The following is a 14,135-nucleotide window of genomic DNA, read 5'->3' as shown; positions in this document are numbered from 1 at the left end:
AGTCTGTCTAGGTATTTCATTTCACTGCTACCATGTTGTCCGGAAGAGCAATCTCCCCCCGTTCTCTTTTTCTTTTTTTTTTTTTTTTTTTTTTTGTTCGCTCAATTTTCCTGTAAGTATGAAGGAGTAGCTTGGAGTGTGCAGGCGTACAGCCCCTGCTCCCATTGCAACTGGTTACCAGAATGACAGCGTCAGTCCTGAAAACTTTTGTCAACAACGAACTTATTTTATGCACGTTGCAGACATTTTATGTTTTCTTTTGATCCATGGTCTCTAATGTAAAAAAAAAAAGAGGGGGGGATAATTTTCTTGGAGTAGTTCATTAACATTTATTGCATTAGGTGCTGATGTATCTCTCATGCTACCAGCTTTTTCTAAGGCTGGATTAAACTGAAAAGTTATCATTTTATATGGTAAAGATAAAGCTGGCTGAAGAGAGCTGAAACATTCCCATAGAAAACACTCTGTACTGAGTAAACAAAGGCTACCAAGGGTACTGCACATGGAGCTAATGTTTTTGGAATTTAAATTATAAATGAAATATTTCTCCTAAAGTCTATGCAAAGAGAAATTACCTTCTGAATTTTTATTTATTTTTAAATAGTCTAAATTGTGCCAGATAAGTGTAACCTTTCACAATCAAAACAAAAGCAGCAAGAGTGGCACTCCAACACAGACATCTGTCATTCAAACGGATGACACCCTGTAAGCCAACTCAAGCAACTCTGATCTCTAATCAGAGAAGGGAGCAGAGCTGTTGAGGCGCGTGCTTGAGTGATAGATGTTGATAGATGTCTGAGCTGGAGCAGCACTACATGGTACATAGTGACATTTTGGGTTTAGAGGGACTGCTCTTCTGAAGGGGTTCCTTTTAATTATTTCCATTTGTGACTTGAGACAAACCTTAATAGAAACGGAGCATTTCCTTATTTTACATGATCCTATAGGTGGAAGTTGAAGGGAAAAAGATCTTGTTTAAAGGGAATGCAGCCTTAAGGGAGAAAGGGTGAGAGCCCATTTTCTAAGGTTCAAGTTTTGATTTCATAATCTGTAAGGAAATCTGTAGCAGTGTTCAGATTTCAGTACTCCAGCCACAGTAAGAGCTGCAAGATTTTTTTTAAACAAAATAATACATGCAATTTTCTTTTAAAATGTTCTTTACCCCTTACTAAAAGATATAGCACAAAATGTTTTACTAAACAACTTCACTACAGATATGGGAAAATAATAATAATTAAAAAATCCTAAAATTTAACTTCTGGATTACAGTAATGACCATTACTGAATATCACATCCATTTTTAAGCAACCTCTTAGTAATCTTTGTTTCCATGGAAAGCATAATTTCCATTAGCAGTTTGAATGTTCAAAAAGCATATAATAATTGTTTTAGTCCATTTCATCCAGGAAAGAATTGTAATGTCTAAAATACAGAGTGCTATTAGTTGTCTAGAGTAGTATAAACACCTTCAGCTGTGTTTATGTATTTTATTTGCTCAAATGTTTAGGGTGCATCTATTAAATATAGCAAGGCATATACAAAACAAAAAATGGACTTTTAATTTGAGGGTAGTGAATTGTCTGTTTGTTTTTAGATCAGGCAAGTCTTGTAATAGAAGGCAGGGTATTTTTTGAGCCATTGTCATTTGGATGCTCTATAGTGATAGTGAAATATACGCAGACACTTTCATTAGAGTTGCCGTGTGGGATATAGAAATGATGTGCAACAATATCTTGTCATCTTCTGAACTGCAAATATAATTTATGTCCCTAAAAGCACTAATAAAAAAGCTACAAATTAATATATTGTGCTGTTTCTATCAGTGAGTGCAAGATGTTTGCTAGCCTGATTCCTATACTGCTAAAAAGATGTTCCCAAGTAAACAAAAGTAGGTGAAATAGTTCAACTGCCTCAGTATGAACTTATGTACCATTTATTGAGGTTCTGTTACAATTATGACAGATGCTACAGATCTTTTAGCAGCAGTCCTTGTCTGTTAATTTTAGTAACTTTGAGAACATAAAAGAAAAGACGGTGTGGCTATTTTGATACATCTGAGGACCAAAATGAGCAAATTTAAAATAAAGATGATTAGCCTTTATGTCACGGATTCATCCCTTAAGATAGATTTGCAGTAAGCATTTAAAATAGCTAAGTGTTTGTTTTGTTTAAAGCTTTGATACATAAATATGGAGAGTTATTCTATAACTGTTTCTCTTTGTTTAATGTTATGAATAGCATGTTAGGAATGCATACTTTGGGCCTTTCTTTGCAGTCTCTGAAATTAAATTATTTGTGGACTTAATTGACATGTGATGGCATAGAGATTGACAATTTTCTCCTCCAACTACCTTTCATGTGATCAGAGATAACTTTCTTTTTACAATATAACATTTAATACATGCTGTGTGAAAATTTGCCCAAAACCTGTTAAGCAGGAGAGGGAGGAGCGTTTTAGAAAGTCATGGGGAGGAGACAGGTCCATAGAGAACAAAGTTTTTCTACACTGCTGCTTTCATGGTTTTTGAGAAATTTGTGAAAATCATGTACTGATTTAGTTGGAATGAATGACCAGCATTTGAGTGTCTTGTTGATGTTAGCAATATTTCATGAGTCTTATTTTCATATAGATGAACAGAGTTGAATGATTAGGTGCGAAGAGCTTACTTCTTTCTCACCGGACACATTCTGCTTAGCTTCTTTTGATGGATGGGTTTATTTCTGCAAGGACCTGCATTGCTCACCTGTACCTTTTCCTAAAATCCACCTCCTTTTTCTCAAACTTCCTTGTTTTGGTATTTCACTGCATACCATAGAAACAATGGGTATTCATTTTTTGTTTTGGTAGCAGATAGCACAATTAATCATAAAAATGGCACCTCTTCAACAACAGTCCCTGCTGCAGGTGAGGAAAGGGCAGGAGTGCAATTAATTATACTTATTTTTGACTTAGGAAGATATGAAGTCAACTTCTGTTTCTCTTAAGTGACAAAGCAGGTGAATGCTGCAGCTCCTTGGGTCTCAGAAATACCAGCACAAGGTGGGATAAGTTTCTGACGGTCTGAAATATCTCCCACCTGAAACTGGTGCACAGGTGTCTGGGAAGATGCACTTTGTCACTGCGGTGCAGTTGTTACCTGTGAGTGATGACAGGAGCAGCTGTGATTAGAGGGGTTGTGCTTGCTTGTTGTTTGTCTGCTTGCTTTCTCTTGGTGGTGGTGGTTGGTGTTTGTTGGTTTTGTTTGTTTGGGGTTTTTTTTGAAAGAAAAGGCTGTGCTGTAGTCTGGGGGTTTGCATCTGTAATCCTTTGCTTGTGCATTTATACCAGTAGACTTTTTGCAATCTGTATACCTGTGTGCAAAAGACTTTTGATACTGAAATCATGTAAATCAAGAAGGGAGTAAAAAACATGGTGAAAAATACTTTCTGAAGTGCAAAATATTGGGAAAGGACTATCCTGAAATGCATTAGCTCAGAAGTACAGTTTTGAAGTGTGGACTTGGCACAGCTACAGTGTTTCGCTTACAGAAATCCCAGTTTTGCTGAGCAGTATGAGGTGAAGTTGCTTTGCAAGAGATCTTGTGGTGTATTATTTACTCTTTAAAATATTTGTGAAGCAGTATCTCCTATTTTAATCATATGATGTAATTAAGAAACAGAGAAACTGAGTCTGGCTGTTGACATTCCTGGCGGTGTAATTTTCAGATCAACTTGTCTTACTCTGCAATATGCTTCAAAATAGTAACCCAGGCCAAATGCCACGGCTCTTATTAGAGAAAACTTTTGTTAATGCTAAGTAGTAGCTTCACTTGAATAAACACATTGGGATTTGATCCTAAATTAATTAATCCTAGTTCCCATTTTATACAATATCTTTAAACAAGTTTACAATAAGTTATGAAGTATTGGTCTGAAAAAAATCTTAGTAAGAAAAAAAAAACCCTTCATATTTAGCTGTGTAATATTATAACTGTTGAGATTCAAAAGTTGGTATAGACACCAGGGATATGTCTTGAATAAAATTCTCTATACAGTAAGAATCCCAGGAAAGAAGTGGCTAGTCCAAGCACCAAAAGCCCCTGTGGACTGAAGCTGGCTTTCCTGGAGTTAGATCCAGTCCTTAATTCATCCTTAATTGAAAGTAATTTGTGACATAATTAGATGATGGTAAAAAGAAAGCTGGGAATGCACTTGCATGTTAAGGTAATTTTACTGTATTATAAAAAGTTGCTCTTTGAGATCGAGCGTGTAGTTCCGTGCATCAAACTTACTGAAATAAATAAAGCTGTAAGTATATAGTGAGTGCAAGACCAAGCCTATAATTGTGGAGCACAAGTGTTTCCTATTTAATAATTGCAGGACAGCAAAAAATTGACTGCAAACGGTTTTTTTGCTGGCAAGGTTTTGTTCCAGTGAAATTAAATCTTGGGTTTCCTGTGCTGGATCCGAAGACTGTGGTTTCATTTGGTTCGTGACCAGTTTTTTGCTTTTTTCATGATGCTGTGTATGCTTGAAATACAGAGTGGGGATATGCAAGTTAAATGAATCTGCACACATTTCCATAAACAAGGGTTTATTTTCAAACCCCTGCATTGGCTTTGGGATTTTGTTTTCCTTTCCCATATTGTTGCCCATGTTTCAGAACTGCATGCATCTTTCTATATAAGCATACACGTATATGCTGTAGCGGAACAGGACAGAAGTTGTTTCTAGCTGATTGTGTTTTGCTAGTAGATCCCTTGTATTGCTCTTTAAGGAAACATACATTATCCAATTTTTTTATTGTTATTTTTTTCTTTTTTTTAAATCGGAGTTGCCTTGATTAGAATTTATGGCACTCGAGTCATTTCAGTTACAAAGGATAAAGGACTAAATTGTCTTTCACCTCTTGAGACAGTGGTCTCTGCAGGTCAGAGCAGAGGTCATTGCCAGGTTGCTGTGAGGAAGCTCACATTATCGTCATTAACAGCGTATCTAGCCTGTGGGGGGAAAAAAGGCCTTCAGACTAAGAGCTTTCCTTTCATCAGTGTATTTAAGGATGATTCTCAGTGTTTTGGTTATAGCCTCAAATTTTAAAGGCCTATAAGATCTCTGCCCGTCAGGAACACTTTGATAAGGTTTGGTAATTTCAGTGAAAGAAAGCGATGTGTGTTTGTCGCTTGTACTGCATTTTAAAGCTCTAGTGAATGTTTCAGTTCTGATAGGGAAGTTCGTGGCCCAAATGGTCTCAATATTAAAATCAGAGCCTTCTTTTAGATGCAGCAAACATCTGAAATATGTTTAATCTGCATATAAAGATTCCTGTCTCTTCACGTAATTTTATTCAGTAATTTCCACATTGTGGATGCTTTGTTCTGAGACACTATCGGTTATCCATGCCATCCGTAAGGGCCATAGGACCGATCCTGCTAGTGCTTGAATGTGTGATACTTTTATTAAAGCAAGTAATCTGTGGATTAGGAGCACTATTTCATTACAGAGACTGTGTCAATGAGGAACGTTAATGGGTGGTGTGTTTACAGAACCAGGTCATTATACAGGCTTGTAAATCCATTTTCTAAAATGTAGTGGTGTCTTGCTCAATTAACGAATAAGTTTTCAAAGAAGCTGAAGATCTGGCTATGTGATTGATTGTTATTTCTGAAGGATATATTTGCCATGAGCATTTTAAAATAGGTGTTTGCAAACAGTTAGGGACTTGAATAACTACTCTGAATAATGTTATTGTCTGATTCCTTGGCAGAGTTCTTACTGAAGTCAGTGGGGGATGCACTTGTGAATGGGGAGTAAATGCCCATTAAAGCCTAAAAAGATGTTATGACTATTTAAACAAAAGCGCGATGCAATGGTAAGATAGAAAATCCATCCTTAGCTCAGCGTTCCTGCTGTGCTTAGGTATTGCAGGTAGCTCAGGCAGTGGTGGTACTGATGCTAGCACGTATATTCCAACTCTGAGGAGACTGGAGTCTTACTCCTTTAACCTTCGATGAAAGCAATATTGGGCTGATGAAGGGCAAATATTGCAGCCCTGCTTATAAATTCCCCTGCTTGTATGGAAATAAATCAGTCTCTTATTGCTGTGCCTCAATTGTGACAAAGACAGCTTATTTAAAAAAAGCAAACAAACAACAAAAGCTGTTTTGAGTACGGAGAAAGTTAATTGTGTTTTTTTTAAAGACCATTCTGTTTGTTCTCATGAATTACTAATTACTTCTTTGCTAAATTTTTTTGAGATAAGTGTATGTTATCTGTTTCTTAAATGAGGCTTGAAGTCTGATTTTCTGTATTTATATACAGAATAACTAACATTAGGGAGGGAAGGAAAAAAAGAATGAAATCCTAGTATGTAATTGGTATGACTGAATGACAAATAGTTTATTTTTAATTAGTTAATCTTTCTTCTCCCTGTCTTTGAAGTTATAAAAATAACAACAAACTTACTTGTTTAAAAACAACATAAATGGCTGGCTGTTTCAAAGGAGACTTGCTGGCTACTAGACAGTAAACAGGTAATTTGTGAAAGAACCGTTACTTTCTTTGATTGAGATCCTTGCCGGTTTGTGTTTTGAGATTAATAATAGATCAGACACTTGCACATTAAAAACGAAGCAAACGCAGAAAAGAGAAGGAAGGCGAATTGGATGTTTCTATTTGACTTCACATGGTTAAGCAAGTTCTCCGTGGAAATGTGCGGGTGAGGCAGACGGAGGCAAAGTTAGATTTTCCCAAATGTGCACATGGCACCACTTAACACCTCTCTTGATTTCCTTATGCTAAACAAAGAGATAGCAAGTGCTTATACCAAGCTGGCACCCTGTCAGGGGGCAATCTGTATAAAGTTTCCTGCTGTCAGGTTAATAAATTTTTAAAAAATATCCAAAGGAAGAGGTATCTGTAGGAAGCTCATAGTAACAGTTGCCATTCTCCTGTGGATCATTTTTCTCTTTAATATCCTATGTAGCACTTGGTTTTCCTTGTTGTGTTGTCTTCCTAGGTTTTGTTCTCTCTGACATTTGTGGGTTCTTCTTTGTTTTAATTCTTTTTCCTTGCTGTTTCTTCTGTTGCGTCCATCACCTGTGGCCCTTTTTTTGGGGGAGAGATGGTTAGAGGATGGGAAGATCAGCTTTATGGCTTTTTATACTTTGATTTAATTGTGTATTCAGTATATTAATGTTTCTTCCATTAATGGTTTATTTTCTGACTTTTTATATGACTTCCACTACTACTACCATTAGTACTACCAAAATAACATTATTTTGCTGGTTACAAAATCATTTCTGATGAGCTCAGTGGTACAAGTTACATTAAAATGACAAGTAAATGGTAAAATTAATGCTGAACAGGGGCAAAAGCAGAATGAAATTAAATGTGTCATAATTTGTGGGTTTCAACAGGAATATTATTTTGTCATGGAAATGGTTTGATATTTGTTAGCGTAAAGTCTCATTTTTATCTTTTTCCACCGTATAAAAATAAAAATCAATACCAGTGTGAAACAAAGGAAGATTTGTATTGTGACATGTCCTGCTTTATGTTGTGATACTGCTTTGATGCTCTCGGAAGCAGGACTAAGCCCTTTTACTTTGAAAGCAGAGGTCATCTAGAGAAGAACAGTACCGCATCCCGTCTGGCTAAATAAAACCTGCTGTTTTCAGAGGGACTGAAAATTGGGTTTGTTCTCTAGATATTCCATGGATATCTACATATACTAAATCAATGCATAACCCTGCCACTCTAAAACATGTTTTTTTAACACTAAACTCCTGCTTGTCTATTCCTAAAAGTAGTTTGGATTTCTGTTTTTATTTTAGACTATACAAGAAGAGTTGTTGGGAGAGTGGGAGTTTTGTTTTTCTTATCAGATGTCCTTTCTTTTCAGAAAGGTAAACCATCATTTTAATTCCTGAACAGTTTGAAGTTGTCTTAAGGAAAATGTTACGTTTCAGAAAACAGAGCAATCACACCACTTGAAAGTGATTACAAAAGTTAAAAAAATACATATATAAAAAAAAGTTATCAACCAGTGTGACTGGAATATGTTGTGAATTATTTTAATGCAATTAAAAAAAAAAAATCAGAGTCCTAAAACAATTCCATGTTACTCTGAAGATTTGAATGTTACACCAATAAGAAATAAAGATTTTCCTATATTAAGAACAGTATTTGCTACAGCAATCTATCATGAGATTACTTCTTTCAAAAGTAGCATGGAGTTTATAGAAGCGCATTAATACTAGCTTTTAAAAACATCTTTGTGCTTTTCAGTTCAGATGGTGGTTGTACGGTTTGACCATTAGAGATTCTATTAAGTCATTTTCATTTTCAAGCTCAGTCTCCTATCTGACATAGTCCCGCTTTTTTAAATCTTGTTTTTAAGTTGTTGAATAAAGAATTATTAGCAGTCAATTGCCTTCCAGCAGAAGATAAAGGAAGTCCTCTCCCAGACCACACCGGACACACAGCCTAGCCTGTTATTCTCATCACAAACACCAAGGCTTGTAAAGCAGAGGGTCAGTAAAAGCAACAGTGCCACCTTCCCTTTCTGCCCCTCTCCTTCCTTACAGCCAGGTTTGGAGCCGTTCCCCTCACCTGCCCTTTGGTGTGTGCGCACAGCTGGAAGCGTATACAGCTGTGCATGGGCAGTTGTTGCTTAGGTCTACTCAAGTGCATTTTGCCTCCGTGCTGTCGAGGTCTGCTTTAGGTTTCCATGCTTTGTTTGAAGCTTAGCGTTTGGAGGGGTTTGTTCCTTGAAGAGGATGATCTAAAACCTGTGTTTAATCAAGAAGCCAGAATTGCTTTTCAGTAAATATACCTTAAGGCATATTTTAATATATTGTACTATTAAGTATGTGTAATTATTACTTGAGATAGCACAGTATTAACTGGAAAGGAAGAAAGATCATTTGAATTCAGTGTAATCTCTTGAGCAAATACAGTATGGGACAGTTTTTGTATTTTCTTTTGCATACAATTAGGATTTATTCACATGGTGTAGAGATGTCATGTTTGCTCAGTGATTTGAATAAACATGAGGCCAGATTCTGACAGGTCTTAGCTGACCGTCCATCACGTACGCAGGAAGACCATAGATTTCAACGGGGTATTTGTCCTATCAGTACAGTCCGTGGCCTCCACCTCTCTAATGTGGTCACTGCTTTACAGCTTCCCATGTTCTGGAGCTACAACCAGCTAAGCAAACACGCTGACAGGAAGGAGCAACCACTCTATAATTATGCTGCCTTCATACTTAACAAAAGATGACTTATTGAACCAGTCCCAGGGTTACTGTGGGTTTCTGTTAGACCGTGCAGGTATGCGTACGTATTGCAAAGGCTCTGTGACTCCACCTCTGCTGTTTTGCCGTGAGGAAACAGGCAGTAGCTGTGGCAGGAACAGCATCTGACCTGCTGCAGGGCAGAGACGGTGTGTCGGTGTCGGAATCTATGTAAAGCTTCCATAAAGGTGGAGAAGTTTTTAGGGGATGTTGGGATGTTTATGGGACAGGTTGAACGGATTATCATAATTTGGCATTCAAAAATAATTAAGGACCATAAATGGTAGTTATTACTGAAACAAACACTTGACTAGAAAAACCAGCAGTGATTAAGATGGGGAGGGAAATTGGACAGATATATATGAGCTCAAAGGTGATTGTAAATGTACAGGCTTGATATTTCTCCTCCTTTCTTGTGCTTCCTTGCCTGAAATCATAAATATCTGGGACTGCAAGTCACAAATCTCTCCAAAGGAAAAACGAAATTTACAACTGGAAGAAAGCAGAAAATGAAAATATTTTAAAAATATTTTTTCTACTAATTGAATATACTTTACTGTCATAAGCACAGTAAATTTAATGATAATATCCAGCAAGAAAAGCATCTGCATAAGTCATTTGAGTTGCTGTGGTTTTTTTCCCTGGTATGAAGAGTGTGAAGGAAACTCTTGTGTGGCTCTGTTGCTGGGATTTGATGCATTGCTTTCAGAGTCTCCTTATTTTAACTGCATGGAATACAGCACAGTGAACCTTCTCATAACAGTTGCTGACAAAAAAAAAAAAATCTTTCAATCAGCTGGTGCTGCTCACTCTCCCCCAGCCCCCACATCTCTTTGCTTTTATGAGGCAATGAATAAAAGAGGGACCAGATGATGCAAAGGTTTACTCAGATGAGATGTCCTAGTCAATGAGCAACTTTGGATTTGCGGGACTCCAGCTTGTGACCCTGGACCTCAAAGGGATTGAGTTTGGGGGCTGAGCCTTTCTCACGTCGCCGTTATCTCATTTGTGTAAAATGATGGCTGATGTATTTTGAAAAGCACTTTACGTATTTCAAGCTTGCATGTGGCGGCAGACCCCTGTCTGGTGTAAAGGCTGGTGTGCTTTTGGTGTGTTACAGCACGCGGCGTGTCCTCCTAGCAGCAGCAGTGGGGCTGTCTGGGGCTGTACTGGAAGGGAGATGGAGGGGTGGAGGGAGGGTTTTGTTTTATGCTCGCTCTGAAAACTCAGGAGCAAAACATTCATGCTTATCAAAAGGAGCAGAATCAGGCCCTTTCTTGCAACGGTTAAAAAAAAATCTTTAGGCTATGGTCAGGTTTTTGGTTATTTATTTTTAATAACCCATTCTTCTGGTTTATTCTCTTTTCTGTGGGTTCATATAAATGCTGTGTTTCAAACCAGGTTAAAACAGTTTAAAAAAAAAAAATGGGTTCCCTAAAAGACAGCTTACTGCTGACTGTTTTATTTTGTTTATATCTGATATTTCTTATGGTATTCAGATGGTTGTAATAGACTAGCACAAGAGCAGCATGTCTTGTCATCTGTACTGTATCAATACGTTTTTATAATGATACAATAACCTGAACCCTGTAACAGTTTATGATCCATTTGAGAATTCTTATGGATTCTCAGAGTGACGGAGACCTGAAAAAAGAACTTGACTGCTTTCGCAAAACTGGTGCTGTGACAGGAAAAACTAGTGTGCCTGTGATTTAGTTGCTAAGGAATCATATTGATCTGATTCGTCATTAAACTTTTAAGTTTTGGGGAAAAAAAAAAGTCAAGATGGTTGAAGGTGGAAAAAACAGTGATGTGATTGTGAGGGTCTGCAATACAGGTAAACTGTGCCATACCACTACTGATATTGATTTTTTATGATTAATAAATATGATTTTATGCATTACCCACGTACTGTATCTATAATAGTGCTTTTTTTAGAGCAGAAGAAAATTGCTTCTTGCTCTTTATTTTTCATTGACTATTTTTAGTCAATGATAAATAAAGAACTTTAACAGCAGTCTGAATACAGGAAAGACAGGACTTTAAAACAGAAACATAGCAGTAATGAATAACCACACAGTAAACTACACACACGCAGCCATCTTAACATTTGTAATGGTGCTAATTTCCTACTGCTTTTTAAAATATGCTTCCACATGAGCTCTCAAAAACCATAAAAGCTTGGCATGTAAAGTAAATTGTTTGTCACTTGCTGACGACCTGCCATATTTATTGTCAGGAGAAATGGACATTAGTTGGAAAAGCAGTTGTTAAAGGCCAAACAATTTTTAAAGATGGCAAAGATGTGCAAGGGCTTTCCTTTTTCTAACAATGAGCCACCCCTTCAGACATCAAAAGACAAGATAATAAGACACTTCAAGCACAATTCAAGATTATATTCAACATCTAAAGGCTCATCTCTTGTCAGTTTGCATTTACTCTCCCAGGGATGTGGTGCTTCTATCATCATTCTGTCAAGAGGAGTCTGGCAGAAGCGATGAGGGCCCCTCATTTCACACACTTAGTGTTTTTTATCAAATAGCCCACGCTCATTCCGATTCAGCCAAAATGGAGGGATAATTTGAAGAAGGTCATGCACAAGTACAAAAATCTTGTGCTGATTTGTGTGATTAGAAGGCATTAAAATTGCACGTTTATGTTAGTTCTGAGATGTTTTGTCAGTTTATTTAGTAATACACTGTTGAAGCATTAAAAATGTTTCTTAAAGAAAAAAGGAAGTTTGCTTAAAACAACACACACTCTATTATTTAGCAAATATTTTGAACAGTGAGCTATTCTAAATGGCATTGTTTTAATATAAGCTTAAAATGTATTCACCTCCCCTTCCCCCTTTGGGAGTGGGATGTTCAAGAGCTCCAGGGGTGAAATCCTGGTCCACTCTGACTCGTTAGGATTTCACTCACTGGTGATTTCATCCTTAGAAGTTTTGTTTGGATAAGGATTTAGGAGGCTGAATTCAGCATAATATCAATATAAAGGGAATCATTTTACCAGCTTATGTAGGCATACCTTAGTACAGACTAAAATAGTACAACACCAGTAGGGTTACCTGGAGATGATATTTAAATTATATCACATGAGATCTTTCATTTGGCATGTGAGTGTTTTGTTGCCCTATTTGTATCCCGTTCAATTTGTGTGGGCAGCTGTTGTGGACCATGTTCTTCTGGAAACCAGAGTTTTGATAATGTGTGCTGCCTGAGGGCATGTTTCCACTCTCTTCCTTCCCCTTTTCGTTCTGCAAACTTATAATATGGCATTATGTGTGCTATCCATGATAACTTTTTCTGTGAATTAAGGGGCGGTTGTTCTGTGTTTTGGAGATTCATAAAGGAAGGAAGGGGACATGTCCACAGAAGCAGTCTTTTGGTTGTTGTTTTCATAAGGCTTAGGTTAACGATGAAAGTACTAATTACTAGAGATGGCATTTGAAAAGCAATTTTATTAATCCTAGCAAAATAATTTGGTGTGACAGTGTTCTCAAGTAAACCGTAATAACACCTGTAAAGCAGTGGCCACCAAACTTTTTTGATTGTAAACCCCTATCAGTAACAAGTTTTGAGCATGCACCTGCAATATATGTATATTTATTTATAAATTATATGTATATACTACTGTAGTAATATGTACATCATAAAGCATACTCAAAAATAGATATTAAAAAGGATGAGAGAAAGATGAAATAAACATGATTTAAAAAAATCTTTAAATTTTGAGGTTAAAAAAAAAAAAAATTCTTCCTGCACCTCAATGGATTGTGCACACCCCACGTTGGCGAACACTGCTGTAGAGGCCCAGGAACTGAAATGAAAATAAGTAAACTGCCTGTCTGTCTAGGCATGCTGTGCCTAAAATCCTCACTGAAATGGGTGGGCCAAAAGCTGTATTTATTGTCATATCTGCTGTCTTACCAAATTCAATGTGGGTCCCCCAAAGATGAGCGAGGGCAGAATTTAGCGCTCTGCAATTTCAACTGCCTAAGTAAAGTGGAGTCCTGAGAAGGATATTGAACCTGTTTAAAATGTGCAATCACTTTGCTTGTACAGGCTCCTAGCTTTTCAAGGAAGAAAATAAGACTGGTGCTTTAGCAAGCTTTTTTTGGCGTCTCTATTGGATGTCATGAATGAAACTTTTCTGAGGGTTTCTTTTATGGTACGTATTATTTTCATGTCATCTGGATCTTGCCACCTCTTGTCTTGGCATTACACAGCTCTTTTTGCTAACAAGGGATATGTTGAAGCTGACAGGGAGAGGCACAGAAGGGTGGGATGGAGTAAAACTGTTTTCCTCATTTCTGACTTCTGTGATTTAAGCAACAAAAATAAAAAGACTGGACTGTGCTATCAGTATATCTTGTGCCTGAAACAGGCTCCAGTATACAAACCATACATGGACCATGTAACACAGGGGGGCCAGGCGTCTTCATCTCCCATTGAAACAAATGAGATGTGAGGCTGTTTAACCCCTCTTAAAAAGGAGCCACTGCTGAGGGACTCGGCTGGAGCTGCTCTGAATTTTGAATCAGGAATTTATCAGCTCTGATAGGAAGAAACTGTGAAGGAACATGTGTTTGGCCTCGTGGAAAAAAACCCTCTGCTCTATGGCTTGCCTTTGCACAACACTGAAGAAAAGGTAACCTGCAATCATGGTGCGTTCCAAGTATTTTCACCGGACAAGAAACCACAAGGGAATTGGGAAGCTGTGAACAAATTGTCAAAAAGACAGACGGAATTGCTGACTGACCTACTGGTAAGATACGCAAACAACTTCCACCTCAGTGGTACGGTATTTATGCTGCAGTGCAGAGTGACTTCTCAAAGGAATTTGCTCTCCTACACAT

At 37.4% G+C, this 14,135-nt stretch overlaps 1 protein-coding gene across 1 annotated transcript in view; it reads left to right on the top strand.

Annotated features, from left to right (window-relative positions):
- POU6F2 (POU class 6 homeobox 2) overlaps nt 1-14,135 on the top strand; it is a 318,362-nt gene that overhangs the window by 60,979 nt on the left and 243,248 nt on the right. The window lies entirely within an intron of this gene.

This window comes from Aptenodytes patagonicus, chromosome 2 (assembly GCF_965638725.1).
Source record: "Aptenodytes patagonicus chromosome 2, bAptPat1.pri.cur, whole genome shotgun sequence".
Classification (NCBI taxonomy): domain Eukaryota; kingdom Metazoa; phylum Chordata; class Aves; order Sphenisciformes; family Spheniscidae; genus Aptenodytes; species Aptenodytes patagonicus.
This window is presented reverse-complemented; position numbering and strand designations above follow the sequence as displayed.